General features: G+C 37.7%; 1 pseudogene; it reads left to right on the top strand.

Moving 5' to 3' along the window:
- The first annotated feature begins 7,141 nt into the window (after positions 1-7,141).
- LOC140625172 (14-3-3 protein zeta/delta pseudogene) lies at positions 7,142-10,267 on the top strand (annotated as a pseudogene).
- Positions 10,268-11,701: the final 1,434 nt, after the last annotated feature.

Below are 11,701 nucleotides of genomic sequence, written 5' to 3'. Positions count from 1 at the left end.
AAAATACTCTAACACTGATTGGAAAGTTGATTTGGTTTATTACTTTTTTTTTAAAGGCATTGCCTTCTTTTATTTTTTATTTTATTTTTTTTAAATTTTATTTATTTATGATAATCATCACAGAGAGAGAGAGGCAGAGACACAGGCAGAGGGAGAAGCAGGCTCCATGCAGGGAGCCCAATGTAGGATTCGATCCCGGGTCTCCAGGATCGCGCCCCAGGCCAAAGGCAGGCGCCAAACCGCTGTGCCACCCAGGGATCTCTGGTTTATTACTTTGTGAGACAGTTTAAGAAATATTTCACTTGAAGTAAAGACACCATATTGCTCTTATACTTAATTCATTCCCAGTGGCACTGAGCATTGCTAAAAGATTCAAGTGCTTTTTATCCATTTTCTCTTCTATTACCTGAACACTATATTTTGCCCTGCAATAGAACTGACAATACAGGGGAAGAAAAAATAAAGGTCAGTTTTGGGTCAGGGGGTGTTTTAGAGAGGGCAGATATACATTCCTTAAGAATGTATCTACAGAATTGTATAATTCTTAACAATAGTGAGATATGATGTTAAGATGCAAAATCATGTTTTTGCAAAATTATTTTTAAGAATTAAGTGACATTTTTGATTTTGTTCTTTGGATTAAGTCACAAACCAGTCTTAGGATAGACTTACGGTCTGCTGACTATACTCTGCCATAAACAGATTATTATGCCTCTAATGTCTGAGCTGTAGATGTGCAGAAAGTAATTAGTAATAATTATAATGTACAAGTCTTTATCCATTTTTATTAGCAACTACTTTATCTCTGAATTTCTCTTAATTGTTCAAAATTGTGTTTTGAATACAAAGCTGTGTCACTGTTTATTACTTAGGTCTTCCTTCCATTCAACACTTTTCTCTATAGAAAGCATCTCTATAGATTAGCAGAATAATGGGCCCCAAAGATGTCCACATCTTAATCCTGGGAATCTGTGAATATGGCAAGAGACACTTTGCAGATATGGTTAAGAATATGGGCCAGGAGATGGGGAGGGTATCTTGGATTATACAGGCGGGCCAAATCTAATCGAATAGGTTCTTAAAAGTTAAGAATATTTCCTTGATGTAGTTGGAGGGAGATGTGAATATATGGTTAGAGATGTGGAACCACTTATTTGCCTTGGTTGAGTGTTGGCAGAATGATTCTGAATCAATATGTTCTGAAAAATTTAAACTCTGATTTAAACTTTATTACTGTATAGCTTGGTGGTAAAACAAAACAAAATGAAGTATTATCAATTGGTGCTAGAGTTTGTCCATGTAGGAATTAGGACTTCTGAAGACACGCAGCCTGAAAGAAGTTCCTTGTGTCAAAATACTAAGGAACTTTTCTGGGAACAAGGATGCCTGGTTCTGTAATTCAGTTACTTCAATTCTTCAATTGCTTGCTGAACCTTAAGTTGAATTTCAATTTGAAATTATGGGTTGGATTTTGTCCCCTCAAAATTCATATGTTGAAGCCCTAGGCTCCAGTATCTCTGTATTGTGACTCTATTAGGAGACGGGCCTTGAAAGAAGTGATTAAGTTAAAATGAGGCTATTAAGGTGGACCCCAGTCCTGTCTGAAATCTGCCTTTATAAGAAGAGGAAATTTGGACACACAAAGAGACACCGGGTATGAGTGCACATAGCAAAACATTCATGTGAGGACACAGTGAGAAGGTGGCTGCCTACAAGCTAAGGAGAGAGGCCTCAGAAGAATCCAGACCTGTTAACACCTTGACATTGGACTTCTAGCCTCTAGAAATGTGAGAAAATAAATTTCTGTTCAAGCCATCCTGTTGTGGTATTTTGTTACACAGCCTTAGCTACTAATATACTTTCATTTTGTGATGTGTATCTTCTGTTGCTACAAACGTCAGTAGACTGTTACATGCATTAAAGTCTTATGTGAGGTGTATTGCCTTTTGGGAGGATAGGGAGAGGGTGAGATGGTGTCACAGAAGAACTAAGGAAAGAGCTATGTTTTAATATTTAGATTGGTGAGTTCCAGAGAGAGCTGGAAAGAGATATTACAATGGAGAGTTCACAAGAGCAGTGCTATGAGGACATTAATGACCAAGAAAAGTTTCAATGTCCTGATTTGACTTCAACACCCTCACCCCTGCACATACCTCAGAAATCCTGGAGTTCAGAGTGGGACAGTAGGATTTTCCCATGAGAAAACTAATGAACATATTAGGTGGTAAATAAATAATTGAAGGATTAAAATTTGGTTTGGATGCTTCAGTTAATGAATTTAAGGAAATAATAACTTAAAAATTGAAGTAATTTTTAGTCCAAGGTACAGATTCCATGGTGATTCTTTCCCATTTAAGTATTAGTGTCCATGTCTATAAAGATAATTTCTCACCTTTGCACTTGCACTCCTCTGTCATTTCATATGTTCTATTACAAAGGAGCAAAATGGGCTTGGGGAGTTGGAAACTTGCCCTATAGTATACAGTATTTTAAGGCAATAATCTAATAGTGCTGATATTTTGCTTAGATACCAATATCTGCAACTACCCTATGAGAGATGCCAACCTGTCAACAATATTTCCTTGCATGCAGTTAAGTCTAATTAAGCACTTGCTTTCTTGATGCCTACTCTTTGCTATAGACAAAGTTTTAAGATGTGATCATCCTCAATAAGCTGTTATTCAAAGTGAGATGAGTCCATAAGCATAGGAAATTTTTAGGTAGTTGTGCAAAGAAGTGATAATCATTTAGATAGTGAATAGTAAAATAGTTGATTACAGCACTGTCAGAAATTGCAACTTGACATCTTTAAAGCCCTCTTGTGGCAGAAACAACTAGATATGCAGCAAGAAGTTACACAGTTCTACTAAAATAACCACTCAGTTACTGGTTTAAATTTTACCTAAGCTCTGGGCCAGTTATGTATACTCCTCAAACTTTGAGCTGTATTGGATTTCAATTACTACTTATGAATTTGTACTTGCTCTTCCTGAAAGTGACCTGCTTTGGTTTCAAGATTTTTGGCTTGAGTATTTTGTTGCCTATCTGGCAAAAGGAAGATTATACAATTCATAGTGATAGCAATAGCTACTCTCTACTTAGCACATGTTATATGCCTTGCTCTCTCTATATGATTTATGATTATACTGACAAGCAAATATTATTTATATTTTATGAATTAAGAAAGAGAGGTTATCATCTTGAAGGTGGAGGTCAATGTGTTAAGCATATTTGTCTAGGACACAGAGCAAAGTGAATGTGAAATAGGATTCACACTTTACAGTGTTGAGTTTCAAAGCCTGTAGTCTTGGCACTGTCCTTGGTAGCATTTAAAAGATGGAGACATTACCATTGTCTGAGGATGACTAAAAAGATATCATGAAATAAGTGACATTACTGTCATCCTTTGAATTAAGTGTAGCATTTTGACAGGTGAGGTGGATGGAATTGCAGGTGGAGGGAACGTAATAGGCAACTATATGATGTTAGAAATGTATTTAAGAAATGATGTGCACTTCAGTTATTCTGGAGGCAGTAGGATGAGATCAGCTAGGTTTGTATAGATACATGGAAGAAATTTGTTGCAGTCTTTTTGTTTTCTTAATTTTGTGAATAATGGGAAGTTGTTGGATGTTTTGGCAATATGAGGATTACTTTATACTTTTGTTTAAGAAAGTTCACTGGAGATTTGGTTTCCTGGCATTGGTTAGAGAGATCTTAAAAAAAATTGGAAACATTGTGCAGAGATATTGAAGGCAAGATAATTTTGAAGATTAGCTGGGGTACTTAGAGGGTTTCACTTCAAAAGGGAAACACTTTGGAACCACTGAAGTAGTATCCTTCAAAGAAAGTGAAAGAAAGCATCCTTGAAGCTTCTGAGAGGAACCTCAGATGCATAGCTCTAGATCTGGAAATGGGTATAATTTTACTCTGTTTTAGAGTGCCCAAATGCAGAAGTAGCCAGAGAATAAGCAAGGGAAGTTAAGGTTTCCGGTTTATATGGTGGCAGCTCCTAAGCCCACATTAATCTCATGAACTGGGACAAGTGAATGACCTGGGAAGTAGGCAAGCATGAAAATGTTTGTTGAATAGGCAGATCGTTTAGCTCTGTTAGTTCTATTAGCTCTCATTAGTGTCCTTGGGTGAGAGCTGGAGCTGTCTTAAAAAGCAGCCTGCTGAGTAAGCTGCTATGTCTGTTGTTAGCACTCACTTCATGGTCTCAGTTAGACATTTTCCTTTTCTCCCCACTTACCACTAGAGGTTGCCCCAGCAACCAGGAGCTGCTGCTAGGCTGAAATATTATCATTGCAATCTAGTGTTTAGAGAGTTGCCTATTAAGCTGCCCTTCACTACTGCTATGACTGTGTGGTGTTCTTTTAACCAGGTCCTTTGAGAATCCCCTTTGGCACTACATTTTTATAGTATTAAGGGAATGTATACGACTAGTAGTGGTAGGCCATTTATTCTTAAAAAATACCAACCAAATGGGGATGATTCCTCGCAACTTTTATTTTCTCCTGCTAGAGGAAGATCTCCACTCTTAGTTCCTTCTGCTCTTAGAGCATAAATAAAATTGGCTTTTATTTTCCGGTTAAAAGGAATTGTTAGGTAAGTAGCTAGAGGTTCACTAGTGGAAGTCAGTGGGAAAAAGAGGGGTAGGGATAGATTTGGATCCTCCATATTAGACTACCACGTAAAAGCTGAAAGATTTTAAGGGGACGTAGACTAGAATGTGTACTGTAAAACTGGCCAAATTTATGCAGGGGCTGTGTGCCAAAATAGGGATAGTTCCATTCATGGCCATTTATTGAGGAAGGGAGAATTAAGAAAGAACTTTGGGAAATGCTTAGATTTAGAAGGTGAAAAGGAAAGAAAGATAAACCAGCAAGGAAAGAGGGAGAAGTCAGAGAGGTACAACTGGTCCAGACTAGTACTGTAATCATGGCCCATGTCTCCTCTCCGTGATATCGAAAACTGTCTTCATGGTGAAATCTCTCAAAGTGAAAGCAATTTGTTGCCCCAATGTAAAGTCAATCTCTCTGTCTCTTTTTCTCTGTCTCTCTCTCACATGCATACATTGGCATTTGCCACTCTCGTCAGTTTCATTGTCATTTTGAACTAGTTTATCTCTTTGACGAGTCACTGTTATCCACAGAAGTGATTGCTCCCACTTAAATTGACGTTAGGAAATTTTGTTTTCTTTCCCATTTTATGTAGAACACTGATTTTGTTTTTTGTTTTGTATATATTTTTTATTGGAGTTCGATTTGCCAACATATAGCATAACACCCAGTGCCCCTCCCATCAAGTGCCCCCTCAGTGCCTGTCACCCAGTAGAACATTAATTTCGAAGTCTGATCCTCATCTGAGGAATTAGATTTAGCCTTTGAAATTTGTGAGGAGGATATTTTGTCATCACTCAATAGCCGCATCAACTTACATTATTTCTGTAAAAAAAGATACAGATGTTTAAAATGATAAAACTGTCCTATCAACAACTAGTTATAATTTGATACCCTGCATCTGAGATCTCTGGTCCAAAAGTTATATTTCAAAAACCATCTCCTTTGGGACATTTTTCATTCCAAAAGAATAGAATAATTAGTTCCTAAGAAATGACACAGCCACACATTGTCAATGTAATTAAGTGTGCTGCTGCCAAACTCAGACAAGCCTATATTTCTGTCATCTTGCCTGATGCCAGAGCCAAGATGTTTTTTTGCTTATTATTTTATAATCACCACTGAGAGAAGCTCAGAGAAGCTTCTTGATCCCAGGAAAACAGTAAAATAAAATTGCCTACCATCCTGGCAATGCCCCCAATATTAAAACATAGTCATTTAGTCCACCCCTACCACTTGTCTTTTATATCAGTGTACCAATTACATAGGAATTACTATGTTTTCTAAAACCATCAGAAGATAGGTTTTCTCGTGGCTTTGTTCTGTAATCAATGGCAATGTATAATAATACAGATCTTCAGTGATGAAAACCATATTTGATCAGCCTCTCCAGTTTTTACACCAAACCCCAAGCAAATGGTGAATAAATTGGACTCATTTATCCTTGGCTTCTTTCCATCCACCTTTAGCCACCTCTGCTATGGAATGGCACAGTTATTATTTTTGGCTGTATGTTACAGTGTTTTCCTCATTATCTTTCTCCTGGTATCAGACTTTACCCCTACAGTGAGTGGGTGGGATGGGGGTATGAACAAGCGCAGTGATTAGTCTGTGATGGGAACTTGGCCCAAGTGTGTAGGGTTTCCACATAAAATATAGGATTCCCACTGAAATTTGAATTTTAGAATAACAGCAACCAGGAGGTCGAAGTTATGATATTTTTTTCACCTCTATAGAAATCTTATCAAATATCAAACAGGAGATATTTGTACTGATGTATATTTACAGTGAAAGTAATATTTATTATTTGAAATGCTGTTTCAACTAGATGTCCTGTATTTTGGTTTGCTAAACCTGGCAACTCTAGATCTAGAAGGAAGACCAGAGCCCTCTCTTCCTTTTTTTTTAATGAACAGTAAAGGAATTTCTTTCTGTTGTGGAGGTATGAGGGGGGATTAAATACAAACCCACCTGATAGACACTTTTCCTGATAAATAAGAGGAAGGAGTCTTTTGAGGAAAGTAAGCCAAGTAGAGAGAAACAGATATTTGAGCAGCAGAAGAGATAATGACCTCTGAGTTCCAGCTCCCATATATAGGCTCTGATTCCTCACCTCTTCTTTTGTTCTATGCACTATCCCTAGCATCTTTCCCAGGTATGTGAGCCAATAATTTTTTTTTTTTGCATGAGCCATTAAGAGTTGGGTGTTGTCACATTTAATATCTGTGTTTCTCACACTCCTGTGGAGTATGTGGCCCTGCTGCACTGCCCCCAGCCTCCTCAGCTTTTCCCAGGTAATGTGCCTTTGGAGCTGCTCTCAAGTTTGCTGGTGGGCAGTTGGTCTTTTGTTAACATCACAGAGGCCTACTTGGATAGAGTTTCCATGGAGAAGAAGCTGGAGCACTTTCTTTTACTTACTGCGTGGAGAAACAATGATGCCTGTAAGGAAGATGTTTATTCTGGAAAACAGTGGAGTCCACATTTATAGAAGTATGAACACTGAAAGACAAAAGGTAATTTTTAAAATCAAAGATAAACTAAACTGGTTGGTAGGAGTTCTCAGGCAACAAAGAAGTCTTTTTTTTTTTTTAAACTTATTTATGATAGTCACACACACACACACACAGAGGCAGAGACATAGGCAGAGGGAGAAACAGGCTCCATGCACCGGGAGCCCAACGTGGGATTCGATCCCGGGTCTCCAGGATCGCGCCCAGGATCAAAGGCAGGCGCCAAACCGCTGCGCCACCCAGGGATCCCCAAAGAAGTCTTCTTAGAAGAAGCCTTTAAAAAAGGGAAGTAAACTCAGCCTCACCACTGCTGTCCAGAGACTGCTGAGCCCCTCTCCATCTGCCGCCACCCACTCTGGACACACAACATTCAGTCATGGATGAAAATGAGCTGGTGCAGAAGGCCAAACTGGCCGAGCAGGCTGAGTGATATGATGACACAGCAGCCTGCATGAAGTCGGTAACTGAGTAAGGAGCTGAATTGTCCAACGAGGAGAGGAATCTTATCTCAGTTGCTTATAAAAATGTTGTAGGAGCCCGTAGGTCATCTTGGAGATATCTGCAATGATGTACTGTGTCTTTTGGAAAAGTTTTGATCCCCTTCACAAGCAGAGAGCAAAATCTTCTATTTGAAAACAAAAGGAGACTACTACCGTTACTTGGCCGAGGTTGCTGCTGGTGATGGCAAGAAAAGGATTGTGGATCAGTCACAACAAGCATACCAAGAAGCTTTTGAAATCAAAAAGGAAATGCAACCAACACATCCTATCAGATTGGGTCTGGCCCTTAATTTCACTGTATTCTATTTGAAATTCTGAACTCACCAAAGAAAGCCTGCTCTCTTGCAAAGACAGTTTTTGATGAAAGCATTGCTGAACTTGATACATTAATTTAAGAGTCATACAAAGACAGCACACTAATAATGCAATTACTGAGAGACAACTTGACATTGTGGACATCAGACACCCAAGGAGACAAAGCTGAAGCAGAAGGAGGGAAAATTAACCGGCCTTCCAACTTTTGTCTGCCTCATTCTAAAATTTACACAGTAGACCATTTGTCTTTCATGCTGTCCCACAAATAGTTTTTTGTTTACGATTTATGACAAATTTATGTTACTTCTATTTGAATTTCTCTATTTCCCATGTGGTTTTTATGTTGGATATTAGAGCCAGTTAACATTTAGGGAGTTATCTGTTTTCATCTTGAGGTGGCCAATATGGAGATGTGGAATTTTTATACTAGTTATAAGATTGGCATAGTACTTTTGGTACATTGTGGCTTCACAAGGGCCAGTGTTAAAACTGCTTCCATGTCTAAGCAAAGAAAACTGCCTACATATTGGTTTGTCCTGGTGGGGAATAAAAGGGATAATTGGTTCCAGATACAGGTGTAGTTATTGTGGGTACTTTAAGGTTTGGAGCACTTAAAAGGCTGTAGTAGAAATGGGTATCCCGTAGATATTACATGTGAACCATGAGTATCTGTGGAATATTCATTCTCAATGTGCACACCTTTGACTACAGTTGCAGAAGTGTTCCTTTAGTTGTAACCCAATTTACTCTGGGTAAGGGCAGAAATGGTTCACATTCCATTATTTGTAAAGTTACCTGCTGTTTGCTTTCATTATTTTTGCTACACTTGTTTTATTTGTATTTAAATGTTTTAGGCAACCTAAGAACAAATGTACAAGTAAAGATGCAGTAAAAATGAATTGCTTGATATCCATTACTTTATGTATATAAAGCATAGCAGCAAAACAAAAATCCCATGTATTTAATTTTTTTTTTTTTTTTAGGGTTTTTGTTTTGTTTTGGTTTGGGTTTTGCTTTTGTGACTTTTTTTTCTTTTTTGATACTTGCCTAACATGCATGTCCTGTAAAAATAGTTAACAGGGAAATAACTTGAGATGATGGCTAGCTTTGTTTGATGTCTTATGAAATTTTCATGAACAATCCAAGCATAATTGTTAAGAACACGTGTATTAAGTTCGTGTAACTGGAATACAAGTTTTATGAATAGACTTTTCAACTACTTTCTCTACAGCTTTTCATGAAAATTAGTTTCTTGGTTCTGAAACTTCTCTAAAGGAAATTGTACATTTTTGGAAATATATTGCTTATTCCCTCTTGGCAGCTAATGGACTTTTTACCAAGTTTAGATACAAAGTTTATCATAACAAGATACTACTAATATAACTACTACTGTTCCCTACCATGGTGCATATTCCTTCCCTACCCTAAAAAAAAAAGCTTTTTTTCAGAGATGGGATTGATTGGAAAAAAGTAATGTGTTCCATTTAAAATTTTGGTATATGGTATTTTCTAACTTAGGAAGCCACAATGTTCTTGGCCCATCATGACATTGAGTAGCATTAACTAAGTTTTGTATTTCCAAATCACTTTTGTTTTTAAGAATTTCTTGATATTGTTATAGCCTGCCCTCAATTTTGATCCTTTATTCTATTTGTCAGGTGCACAAGATTACCTTTTTTTAGCCTTCTGTCTTGTCACCAACCATTCCTATTTGGTGGCCATGTACTTGGAAAAAAAGGCCACATGATCTTTTTGGTTCCACTCAATGTCTAAGGATACCTTATTTCCTTTGCTTGCATCCCACAAACAATTTCCCTCATCCTATCTACTGCAAATCTATCAATCATCCTATCCCTACAAATCTCTCCTTAGTTGATGAGATTGTGTTTATCTCCTTGTAAGCCCTACCTATCCTGAATGGTGTCTCATTGTCTGCCTTTAAAATCCTTCCTCTTCCTTTCTTTAAATAATGATGGGGCTAAGTTATACCCAAAGCTCACCCTACAGACTGTTTCCTTAGTACCTTGCAGAAAACACCAAACAAAAATACTGTTTTAAAAGAGGTATATATTTTTTTTCTTTTAGAATGTAAGCTCCTCTAGAGCAGGGACAGTGTTTTCTGTATGTTCTATTGTGTCTAGTACACTGTAAATGCTCAATAAATATTGATGATGGGGGAAAAAAAAGGAAAGTAAAACATGAAAATGAATGAGAAAACTGCAAGCAAATACTGAATATCTTCTTCTAGGTTTCGAGCTCCTTTTGGATTAAATGTCAAGCTAAGTCCCCCATGAGTAAGTGGGTATTCATTGTCAGGGTCTATCTAACATATGGGCTTTCCCACTTGTGTAGAAATCATGTCCATTAGTTTCAGCTTCACTCAACATTAGGCAGAAACATGTGAAAGCTGTGTTCTGATCCGGCTATAGGTTCCCCATAAGACTCACTTTAAAATCTTTACCATCCCCTTCTGGAGAAAATTGGAGGCACAACAGGTTGAATTACCAGACTTGGCTAAGGCCACATATTAAGAATCCTAATATTTAACATTAACCCATTAGGTTCAGAGTCTGTGACAAAAGCACAGATCAATGGGTGAGTCTCAGATAAGACTGGACAGATTCAAGAAATCAACCCTCTGGACCAGAAACTTCCATTGTGTAAAATAAATAACTGCCCTTGAGAGCTAATATAGTGACCAGAACCCACTGTTGGGGTTCTGACAAAGAGGATAAGAATAAGGTGATTGGGTGCTTGGCTGGCTCAATTGATAGAGTGTGCAACTCTTGATCTTGCGGTTGTGAGTTCGAGCTCCATGTTGGGTATAGAGATTCCTTAAAAAAAAAAATCAAATCTTAAAAAAAAAAAAAAGAATAAGGTAATTAAAACCAGATTGAGCTCTCCAGTTTTCCCTGAGCAGAATCTAATATGAATCTACTTCTTTTGTTTGCCATTTCTGTTCATTGTTTAAGAATATTGTGGTCAAGAAAGAGGCATTTGGAGGGAATGTGGGGTGAAGTAGGGAGTGGAGAAGGAAATATGGAGGTGAAGGTAAATAATACATGCTGAATGCTTTCCAGGAAGTTTCAAGATCTCTAAAAGTAGTAATACATAGGATGCACTGCTTGTTCTTTAGAAATAACTTAAAAACTTGAGACTCTTCACAAAAAATATTAGAAATAAGGTATACATGATAAATTGGTCTACAAGAGATTGGTTGCATGTTCACAGTTACTCGAATAACAAATAGCACAGCCTGGACTCCAACCTGTAGTATCCTGAGTGATCTTTTATAGGAATCTTTTCATTTTTGTGCTTACTTAATTTTGATATCCCATTCATTTAGAAGCATGTGATGTGGACTTCTGTTTACTGCCATACATCTGGTCTCCTCTTTAAAATCAAGAGCAGTGCAGAGATAGGAAGTGGGAGTGTCCAGAATGCCAGAATCAAAGTAGGCATCAACAGAGGTAATTGTATAGGTGATTGGAGAACACACCAGGACTTTAGAAATGATGTTTTATTTAATTAAAGGTTTTTTTTTTCTTCTTTTTTTTCTTTTTTGAGAGAGAGAAAGAGAAGTGGGGAGGGGCAGAGGAAGAGGCAGAGAGAGAATCTTACACTGGGTGTGGAGACTGATATGGGACTCAATTTTATAACCCTGAGATCATGACCTGAGCCAGAAATCAAGAGCTGGACATTTAACCAACTGAGTCACCCGGGCACTCTAGAAATGGCAATGTCACTTAAAGTA

The sequence above is a fragment of the Canis lupus genome, chromosome 35 (genome assembly GCF_048164855.1).
Source record: "Canis lupus baileyi chromosome 35, mCanLup2.hap1, whole genome shotgun sequence".
Taxonomy (NCBI): Eukaryota; Metazoa; Chordata; class Mammalia; order Carnivora; family Canidae; genus Canis; species Canis lupus.
This window is presented reverse-complemented; position numbering and strand designations above follow the sequence as displayed.